The sequence below is a fragment of the Nicotiana tomentosiformis genome, chromosome 9, assembly GCF_000390325.3.
Source record: "Nicotiana tomentosiformis chromosome 9, ASM39032v3, whole genome shotgun sequence".
NCBI lineage: Eukaryota > Viridiplantae > Streptophyta > Magnoliopsida > Solanales > Solanaceae > Nicotiana > Nicotiana tomentosiformis.
In genome coordinates this window covers 83,593,013-83,604,788 of record NC_090820.1, presented here as the reverse complement: position 1 = coordinate 83,604,788, position 11,776 = coordinate 83,593,013, and the positions used below count along the sequence as shown (strand labels likewise).

The following is an 11,776-nucleotide window of genomic DNA, read 5'->3' as shown; positions in this document are numbered from 1 at the left end:
AAATAGGACTGGATAAAGGTAAACATAGATGGGGCCTCAAGGGGTAATCCAGGTAGGAGTTCGATTGGTTTTGTAATTAGAGATAGTAAGGGTGATATGAGACATGCAAGGGAAAATGAGATACAAGAGGTTACAAATGTTGAGGCTGGAGCTATTGCAATCTTGGAGGCAGTAAAATATTGTGCGCAGTATGGTTTCACAAATATCCTCATACAAATAGACTCTTTATTGATGAAGAATGTGGTCGATGACACATGGGATTCACCTTGGAATGTAGATGTATATGTACAGGAGATTAGGGAATATATGAGGAGAAGTAACTGTATGATATCACACATCATGCGAGAAGCCAATAAATTAGCAGATTACTTAGAAAATTATGCATTGTATAATGGAGATTATGAGGCAAACAACTTTACACAACTGGAGGTTCAAGGAAGGAAAATTGTTAATAGTGATAAGATGCAATGCCCGTATTTACGTATAAAAGTGGACAGGAGATAACGTGGAGCAAGGAGTGCATTAGCAGGGAAAGAATTATGGGGTATTACAATAAAGTAGGAGAGAAAGGGGAAGGAGAAAACTACAAGGAGAGCACTGCACACAACTATCATAATCAAATCCATAGGGAGGAGAACATGATAATCTTTTATAATAACCATGGGTTCTTTTTTGCAGGGAACATTAATGTAGTTATGCCTTATTCATTGACAAACCTTAAAATGGTAGTATTAGTACTTTGTACTCATTCCATTGAAGGAGAATCATGGATAAGCACAAGCATAACAAAGGGCAGATCAGGTGCCCAGTTATACTACATGGATGGCCACTCAAAGTACTGAATTTGGAGAAGCTTTCTGGGTAAAATGGATGCATTGAGGAACAAATTCCCAGTGCAACACTCAAAACCAACCCAGAAGCTAAATCATACAAAGGTCTCAACAAGAATCATAGAGACTGCACATGAAATTGGATGCAAAAATAATGTACCTGAACACTGCTGGACAGGGTGGCTGTCATGGCCTTTTTTTGCAATACATTTCGAATACATTGGACTCAAAGTGGGCTGATATCTCAATGCAGCATACTAGTAGTACAAACAAGGATGGAATTCATACAGAAGTCTCAACAAATTACATAAGGAGATCACACAAAAATTAGTGCAAAAACAGTGTACTCGGACAGTTCTGGCCAATACACTTCATCAAAATTATGAGAGGTTCAGATTACTATTACATATGCAAGTGTAATTGGGAGTAAATATTGGATAGCTAGAATGGAAAGGCACGAGGAAAAAAATCACAAGTGCAAGGAAAGGAATTTCATATCACCATCATATGGACAGTGTTCACTTTGCAAAAAGAAATGGGTTATTTATGCAAATAGCGGAGCTGGGCAATGATCTATACGGAACGAGGCTATTTGTGCAAGAAGCATACAATGTTCATTAACATGGGCTATTTATGGAAGCAGTGGAGATGGACTGCGCAAAAGAAATTGGCCTATTTGTGCACGCAACGTCATATGGGTTTGGACATAAAACCCTATGGACTTGAAGGGTTAGTTTTTATTTTTAATAACTACATTAGAACTTGTGTACTATCATTGTTGAGTATTTTACTCAACTTTGATAATTGGATTGATGTACTTACCATATTTTATTTCCTTCATCGTTTAGGACTTTATGACACATTATCTTTTATTTTATTATAAATATAAAAAACAGCGTGCCTAGTGGATTTGCAAAAAAGAATAAAATATTTCAAACAAAAAGGAGCTCCCATGCCTCAATCCGCCTCTCTTTTGTCTCTATTCTCTCTCTAGACGATGGCGATTTAGGAGCTCCCATGGCTGCCAACGCCTCTCCCGGCCTTTGGCTGTGGGAGAGACGAATTTAAACCCAAATCCTGCCACAAAATACACTACAAGAGTGCTCACAAAAAAATCTGCTCAAAACCCATCAAAACAATTCTTAAACCTATTGAAATAGTTCATGGAGAACCCACTGTTAAATTTACTATAGAGGAACTTGGCAGATTCACTATTGAAGAATGTCTACATCAGGCCCTAGTATTAAAATTTTCGTTCGAAGGATTGGAGATGCATGAACTCCGAAAGTTCTTGCCAGAACTGTTTGGATTTCAAGGTCGTCACTTGATCGGGTGGTTAGCGAGAAGGCACATACTCATCAGGTTTGATTTATATGAAGATTATGTTGTTGATGCTTCAGAAGTTGTTAATCATCTGCTCGTTAATGGTGAGAACCACCAGTTTAGAATTTTTCCTCGGACTCTTGCTTTTAATCTAAAGGAAGAAACCTCTAGGGCTTTTGTATGGATATCTTTGCCTAACCTGCTGCCGATGTTATTTGCGAAACAATCCTTACTGTCTATTGCTTCAGCTGTTGGTAAACCTATAGCTATTGATAAAGCTACACAAGAAAAATCGAGGCCTAGGATAGCATGAGTAAAAGTCGAGTTAGACCTGCTTGATAAGAGACCACATAGAGTAAGGATTCATTATGTTAATGAAAAAATAGGGCAGATTGTTGAGCGATATCAGGAAATTGTGTATGATAATTTGCCTCAGTATTGTTCTTATTGTAAGCATCAAGGGCATGGGGAAAGTAGCTGTCATTTGTTGTAGGAAACGAATGACAGTCATGATCATGAAGGGGCTACGTATGATGGCAAAACTGTTGAGAAATATCAAGGTGAGTTGGGGAATTTGTTGGATGACAAGAAGAAGGCTACTGATGTTTCTTCTCCTCCTAATAGATGTGCTCATGTGAATGGGCAGCTGGTTGAACCTAATGGTACAATTGTTCCAGTTGTTGAAGCCCTTGCTATTGTTGTTCAGCACTTGAAGGATGCAAAAATTCCTGCTGGTGATCGAGGTTATGCTGGAACTTTTACAGATACAGGTGTTGCACAAATTATGGAAGCTGGGCAACTTCAACAGCTGGTGAAAGATAGTGCAATGGCTGGAACTGATCGACTACCCACTGCCAAGGATGTATCAGTAACAGTGGTAGATCTGTTGAATTCAAAAAAATTTGGTGTGATGGATTATGTAAAAAGCCAAGAATTGGACAAGAGTACTACTGGTAGGAATGATACTGAAGTTGTGAAGACTACTGCACTGACTACTCCTAGAGTTGATCTTGATGCTTCATTAAATATTGAAACTGGGGATGCTGGCTGTGATGATGTTCTACCTGGAGATACTACAGGTGGTAAGCAACAACAGGGTGCCCTGTTTAATCAAAGATGTTGTACTGGTAAGGTTGCTGTTCTACAAACTATGCAAAGCAGTAGGAGTGGTATGGTTGATGCTATAGAGATTGGGCAACTGAGCAAGGATCAACAGAAATCTGTCTCTAAACTCCCTCGTGACATTCCAGCTGCTACTGCTTTAGCAAGGATTTACCAAGCTATTGGTTCTTCTCTAGAAAATCGAAACATGTCAATAAATGTTACCGGAGAAGATTGTGGAGCTGCTGAATGTTCAAATTTGAACGCTACTGTTGCATTGAAGGCAGCTGGTGATCGAGCTGCTGCTGCGGTTGCTAAACTTACTTTTGATCGAGCAACCAATGCCAAGAATCATGCAACAGTTGTAGTAGTAGGACATGTTGAGAAAGCTGGAATTGAAACAACTACTGTATGTTCAATGTTGGAGGCTATAGGTGTTGAGGAAAAACCAACTGAAGCTACATGTGCTGAGGAACAAGGGCACACTAACGTCAAACATGTGCCTGATGCAATTGCTGAACATGCTGAACTAGAGCAAAAAACAATCAGGTTTTATAGCTACTGTTGACCATGATGAGAGGCAAGAACTTGAAGGAGTTAATGCTTTGGGTAGTGTAACTGGTACAGGTGATAACGCAGTGCTTGGACAAGCTAAGAACTTTCACAAACCTTCAGCTGATCAGGCCAATGATGGGCACGCTCGTGAAGTGTAAATTAATTTTGCTGCAGGACCTGTGCGTGAAGCTAGGAAAAATTCATCTCATGGTGAGGTGAAGTGGACTGAGGTTGATGTTATGAGTGCTGGGAAATTTCCTAAACATGACAATCAGGTTACAAAGGAAGCAGAAGCTTTAGAAACAGGTGAACGAAATAATAAACATGCTGCAAATGATGCTGGTACACGACCTGATGGTTTGGAGGCTGCTACTGTGAATGTGGAGGATCAAGACAACATTTCTACTTTGTCTACTGATGCAACACAGGTGAATGCAGCAGGAGTTGATTGGACAATGGTGGTGAAATCATCACCTACAAGGCAGAAAGCATCTCCAAACGCAATGAAACAGCAGCAGAATTTGAGTGCTACAGATGTTCGACGGAATGCAGCAAGCAGTGACGCATCGATCACCTAAAAGTAGGAGATCTCCAGGCGTGCAAGACCAGGCCCTAACATCAAAGAATTTTGAGTTTTCTAACTCGTTTGATGCATTGGAGAGTCTGAAACCACAAAAAGTAGCACATTCTGCTGGTTCAAAGTCGAATGCACATTTGTTACAATTTTCAGGTGACGCTGCAAATGTGCAGATTCAGCATGCCAACCAGACTGCTGTTATAACATCAACTAAGGAGCCTAAAATTTCAGATCATGATAACTTATTGATGTTTTAGAGACCCCAAAACTAAACAACTGTGCACCATCAGCGACACACGGGCAGAAAATTCAAGGTAATCAACTCAACAAAAATTAATGGCTTCAACCTACAAAGTATAATGCAACAATATCACAAGTTATACCTCTCTCGATTACATTAACAAGTGTATATAGATGCAACAGTTAAAACATCCAAAATGATTTCAATACATAAAACTAGAGTTATTTATCCACAAACAAGTATCAATACACCAAATCCATCAAACCCTAAAGAGAACTACTCCCTAGATATGGAGTAATTCATCATAACAATGTTTAAGTTAAAGAAAAACATAAAACAATCCAAAACTTTCTCTTGAGTGAGGATTGAATGATGAAATCCTTGAGCTTTTACTTCTCCACCTCCATGGTTTACTTAGATCTAAGATGTGTCAAAATTCCATAAAATAACATTTTTACGTGTATTTATACTAAGTAGGGTCGGACCAGACGAAAATACCTTCTCCCACACTAAATAGGAAAATAACTCTATAACAATTGCACAGGCGCGCCGTATGGGGCGATGTGCCATGCATTAGTGGGGAAGTTTAGATAGTTAATTCTGATAGACTGCAGGAAAATTGGCCTACCGATGCGCCCCACGCGCCACCTCACGCGTCGCGGCTGTGGGACTTTCTCTGAGTACGGATTTTTCTTGATTTTTAGCTATCCCGACGTGGTTCTCAACCCCCGAACGCGATCCTGGCTTATTCCCTTAGGCTTTTACTCAGACTTCAAAGCTCCAAATCACTTGAATTCGTTCCATAACATCTACATTGCTTGAAATCACTCCTAGAAGGCATAAAATATACAATTAGTGCAAAACACTAGCAATTAAAGCTCAAACTCAATTTAAGTGCAGTAAATTGGAATGTAATAATCGACTAAAACATAAGATTATAGACTACCATCAGAAGCAATCACTTAGTTTGAACATGAGAAGCTTAATATATTTAGTGTCAGGCAGATATCAGTCATAACACAAAGGTTCAAAGTCTTAGAGAAAGTATAAGAACTCACGGTAGGTGAAACATATCAACTTCAGACTAACATGTCAAACAACATCAGGACATATTCTAGTTGACCATATGGGAAGCATATGCAGGATATATTGCAACTCATCCGAGTAAGCACATAATGATAACATAACATTAGAGTTTACAAACAGCAGAGATACCTAATTGGGATAGTATTGGCATGTAGATTCCTCATGAATTGACTCTAAGAAAGTAGCATATTATACATGAAGGACTCAGCGGGAAGTAACTCATTTGAATAAATTATGGGCATGAATTAGTTTCTCAGAAGAATCGAAGGCATGGGCTCATAAGAAGCAACTGATATAAGTACTCAACTATACATAAACATAATTGTCAGAGATCATTCAGGTTGAACACATATAATAGTCATACATTAGAGTTTAGCAATGGCAAGGGAGCATATTAGGCTAAATATCTAGATAGTATTGTCACATGTGATGGTCAAGGGTCAATTTGCAGAGAAATAGCAGATTATGCATAAAGGGATTCAGCAGGAAAAGACTCACTAAAGCAATTTTGAGCAGGAACTTAGTTTCCTAAGGGGTTTCAGTAAAAAGAGGTTCAAGGTAAGGCATGAGAAAGGATCCAATACTAAACAGACAATATAAGAATTCAAGCATATCATGACAGTCTCAAACAAGCATAACAGCCAGAAATATTCCAAATTGACTACACTGAATAAACTATGTAAACTTATACAAGTTCTGATGAAGGATTTATAAGAAATTCAAAGCAAGGTCGACATAGTGTCATATTGGTTTAAAAGAGTTATAACACAGATGTTCAGAAGCATGAAAACTAACAAGGGAGAAACATAATTGCGAGTGACAGAGTTCACAGGAGCTTCAAATGAGTCGCGAGTAGCGCTCACACTAGGAAGTCCAATAGAGCGGATTTTGGTGGCCTTGGATTTCAGTCGGCCACAATTAAGAGTTTTAGAATAGTATAGAATGCGTGAGAGTGAGAGAATAATCGTAGTTAAGTCTGTTTAGGGGAATTGGGGAAGGGATTTATATAGTGGCATATTATGACAAACAAACATGGAAAATAATCAAATAAACATAAATAAGGAAGGAAATGATCACATGCAATCAGTAATAGAGTCGGTCAAAGAGATGAAGGCAATTTCAAACCCTAGTTGGTTCCAATGGCCATGAATCAGACCAATAATGGAAGAATCATTCATTATGGAGTGTATATAGGAGAAACATCGCCCAAATCTTCAAAAAATCGGAGTAATCAGGCCTGATTTTGAAAGGTAGTACTTGCCAAAATTGGGGAAGTACTAAGTAACACCATGAACACGTGAGTAGTAGCGGAATAAGGCAATCAAGTCGTGAAGGACTCCATAGTATAGCAAGATTCAGAGAGGATTTGGGTGATAAAGCAGCTAGGGTTGTAACGACCCGACCGGTCGTTTTGACATCTAGCACGTCGTTCGGCAGTTTGAGGCCATGAGCAGCTTTACTTCAGGTATTATGACTTGTGCGTATGATCGGAATTGAATTTCGGGAAGTTCGGAGTTGATTTGGAGAAAACATTCTAATTTCGGAAGCCTTAAGTTGGAGGAATTGGCTAAGGAGTGAATTTTGAGTAAACGAGCTCGGAATCGGGATTTGAAAATTTTAGCAGGTTTGTATGATGATTTCGGATTTGGGCTTATGTTCGGATCAGGTTATGGATGCCCCGGTAGCGTTTCGGCACCTATTGTGGAAGTTAGCATTTTGGATGAATTCCATAAATTTGGGTTGAAGTACATTACAATGTTATCAATGTCCGTTTGGAATTTTCGAGTTTGGGAATAGCTCCGTATGGTGATTCTGGTATTGGGAGCGCGTTCGAAAGTTGATTCGGAGGTCTGTAGGTCATTTTGGGGTCATTTGGTTAAAGTTAAAAATTTGAAGGTATTTGAGAAGTTTGACCGGAAGTGGACTTTTTGATATCGGGGTCGGAATCTGATTTCGGAAGTTAGAGTGGGTCCGTAATGTCAAACGTGATATGTGTGCAAAATTTGAGGGCAATCGGGTGTGATTTGTTAGGTTTCAGCATCAAATGAGGAAGTTTGAAATTCTAAAGTTCATTAAGCTTGGAATGGGGTGCGATTCATGTATTCGACGTTGTTTGATGTGATTTGAAGGCTCGACGAAGTTCGTAACGTGTTTTGGGATGTGTTGGTATATTTGATTGAGGTCCCGAGGGCCTTGGGTAGATTCCGAAAAGTTAACGGATCGATTTTTGGACCTAAGAATTTCTTAAGCTTAATGCATCTGGTGTAATCGCACCTGCGCGACTTTGGCCGTAGCTGCGAGATTGCGCGTGCAGAGAATTACTCGCAGAAGCGAGCAGGGACTGGAGCTGGGGGAGCCGCAGAAGCGGACTGGAGAAGCGCACCTGCATGTGCGTAGGCGCGAGGCAGCCATCGCTGGTGCGTAAAATTTGTGCAGATGCGCATAGCAGGTCGCACCTGCGAAGCTCGCATAAGCGAAGAAACTTTCACATGTGCGAGGTCTTGGCTGGGCATTGAGGATTGCAGGAGCGAAATTTAGACCGTACCTGCGGAGCCGCAGGAGCGGCTGTTGGACCGTAGGTGCGAAGGTCGGGTTGGGCAGTGTGTTTCTTTAAAACGGGACTTGGCCCATTTTTTTCTCCCATTTTCATTTGGTTTGGGCGATTCTGAAGAGCTTCAAGGGGAGATTCTCCGCAAGCAACTTAAGGTAAGTGATGCCCACTTAGTATAAGTTAAATACATGATTTGTATAAGAATTTAAACATGAAAATTAGTAGAAATTATGGGGGTTTTGGTAGAAAACCTAGAATTTGGTATTTTGGACTTTGACCATGAATTTGGGCATGAAATTTGGAATAAATCATATATTTGAGTTCATAAGGTTATGGGTAATGATTAACTTCAAAAATTTCGAGGGTGATTTTATCGACTTTTCGAACGGAGTTGGTAATTGTTGTAAATAGGATTATAATGTGTATTAGAGTATATATTTACAGATTTGCTTACTTATTTACTAGTTTTGGAGCGTTGGGCATCGATTTGAGTTGATTGAATGGCTTGGGAGCCGGTTATGAAACTTCGGAGCAAGTTAAGTCTCCTTTCTAACCTTATAAGAGGAAATTAACCCCCTAAGTGAAATTAATTAATATATATTTCTAATTGTGGGGGCTATATACGTACGAGGTGATGAGAGTCCTTACGTAGCTACTAGTTATGCTGATGTCCGGGTAGTCTAGGTTTACATCATGCCTTGTTAAGATTACTGTCGATATATGTTATTGTTTGCCTTGACAAGAAGCAAGATTGAGGTTGAGTAATAATTGTCTTGAAAGAATTGAAATTTGAAGAATTTAAAATTTAAAAGGTTTCATTTGAACTTCGTAATTTCGAAAAGAATTGAGGAATGTTATAATAGCTTAGGAATCTATGTGTAACCGCGTCGCATGTATGATTCGCGAGCGGGTTAATTTCCTTAAAAAACTTCAAGTTGAATTTCCCTTATTTAAAAAAAAAATCAAGAAAGAGATATGATTTAAATGTTAAACTTATATTTTGCCGCGTCGCAGGTATGATTCGCGAGCAGGGTATCTTCTTAAATTTATATTTGACCGCGTCGCATGTATGATTCGCAAGCGGGGACCGCATCGCAGGTATGATTCGCGAGCGAGAAAATTTATAGATACATTTATGGTTTGCGCCGTTCGACCCTCGGTAGTGCAAAATTATTTTTATTGTTGGATCGGGCCGTACGACCTCGGCATGACTTGCGCATGATTGTATTATTTGCTTCAAAAATTATAATAATTGATGTTGCCTCATTGGCCTGAGATATAAACTGTTAAAATGATGAAAATAAATTTGGGAAATTTCTTGTTAACAAAAGAATTGCTTACTTATTTCATGATATCGGGTTACAGCCGTTGTACGTGATCCATGCATAATCAAATCATTGGTATATTAATTATAGCCCATAGTAAGTGTCCGAGTCGATCCCTCGTCACTACTTCTTCGAGGTTAGGCGGGATACTCACTGGGTACGCATTGATTTACGTACTCATGCTATACTTGCTACACATTTTTGTGCAGGTACAAATATTCTTAGAGGCCTTGCGGGCGCAGAGGCGTGATTATGGAAGGGACTTAGGTGACCTGCATTCTTTACGACGATTCGCAGCCAACAGAGTCTCCTTCAAAGTATTGTATTTTCTTTTCCTGTCCAATTTGTATTCCGGACAGCTGTTGTATTTTATTTTACACCCCAATTAAACGCTAATGTACTTGTAACACCGAGTTTTGGGAGGATTATGGGTTGTGCTGTATTAGAAATTTTAAAGATATTATTATTTATTTTTTTGTAAACTTCATCTTTTACGATTTAAATTTAAGCAAAAACATGATTTCAAAAGTAACAAAAATGAGAACCTAATTAAGTATTTATTGTTGGCTTGCCTGACAGTGGTGTCCAGAGCCATCATGACCTTTATGAAGTTTGGGTCGTGACAACATGGTATCAGAGTACTAGGTTCACTTAGGTCTCACGAGTCATGAGAAAGTCTAGTAAATTCTTGCGGATTGGTACGGAGACGTGTGTACTTATCTTCGAGAGGCTACAGGGCTGTTAGGAGCACTTCTCTTCTTGAATCCTCATCTTACGATTTGATTCCTTTGAGGCTTATGCCTTCATTTCCCTCCCATTCAATCTTATGCGACGTTAAGCGCTTGTTATAAATCAGGAATTTGAGGAATTTTAATGGTACAACAGATGTGGTGCACGATGTTCCTCCCTGCATAATTGCCTTTGACGATTTTCGTCACCTTGTGGAAGGTCGTTCTGTCGTTTCAGCTCAGTATCGGTATTACCTAAGGTTCGAGATTTGGCTTTGATTATCATGATGATTCGTGCGTTGCTATCGCACAATGTTTGTGTAATGGTAGGATGCTTGTACATGCGTCAGAATAATGAATGACTTGGGAATAGGTTTACTCAGTGCATGACTCAGAGGTTCAGTATTTATTTCCGTCAGAGGAAAGGCAATTGGCCTATGAAGGTTCAGGTATAGGTTGATGGAGCAATGAGACTTGGTATTTTTGAGCGTGGTAGAATTTGATCTGTGAGATGGTGCCAGAGAGGCAGTTGTCAAGGGTAGCGGTGTGTAACAATTTCTGAATCAGATGGATATTTTTAATGTTGATTGGCTCGAGGAAGATGATCTTCGGAAAGGTTTAAAGTTGGTAGCGGTCTATTGGTTCAAGTGCTACAAAGGTAGATTTTTATTTAAGGAAACAACTGGGCAGCGAAGGATGAGGAAGGATATGTGGGAGGTGTCTTGTGGTGGTTAAGTTCCTAGAAGGCCAAGTGTGAGAAACAAAAGTCGAGTAGTTGCTTAAAGGAGAGGGTTTGACCAAAGTAGGATAGTGGCAAGGTAGCATATAGGTTACGTGGTAGGATAGCTACACGTCTTGAGGAATGTTTGGAGTGATTGGGATTCATGGTGGACAGTGACTAGGTATATGGGCTTAATTTGGAATATCAGCTGCTATATTGAGGAAGATTAGGTGTGACAGGAAGGGGTAGCTTAATATGAAAAAGGATGTAACATGACTTTGGGTTGGAATGTATTGTCACACGTTTAGTTGATGCCAATAGGGAGTGAACGAGCTTGTACAACTCGTGGATGAGCACGGGCTCAGGATGGTTTGTTGGCTTCATGGTAATTGTACTCGGTGCAGCGTTGTGGGAATATTTCGGTATGTAATTTTCACAGGTGGGTTATCTCCTGTGAGAAGGTTAGCGGTCGCGTGGTGTTGACGAAGCTTCTGCGAAGAATTTCTACTGACTATTCAGGAAGAGGTCGAATATGTGCATGTGGCTAGTGATTCAGAGTGGCTATGAAGAGTTTAACAGAAAGGTTTCGAGGAATTTGGTGGGTTGATTGTGTAAGATCATGTCAATGATGAAGAAATAATCTTGGCGGGTTCTAGAGTTATGCAATGGTAGCTTCAAGCTAAGTGGGAGAGTACCACCGCCTACAGTTGGATTGCATGGTCGTCTATTTGTAAGATT

General features: G+C 39.7%; 1 long non-coding RNA gene across 1 annotated transcript; it reads left to right on the top strand.

The window, feature by feature from the left end:
• Positions 1–1,737: 1,737 nt before the first annotated feature.
• On the top strand, positions 1,738–10,071 carry LOC138899407 (uncharacterized). Its single transcript, XR_011410964.1, has 3 exons — positions 1,738–2,192; positions 9,279–9,362; positions 9,799–10,071. It is a non-coding gene; the product is annotated as an uncharacterized lncRNA (long non-coding RNA).
• Positions 10,072–11,776: the final 1,705 nt, after the last annotated feature.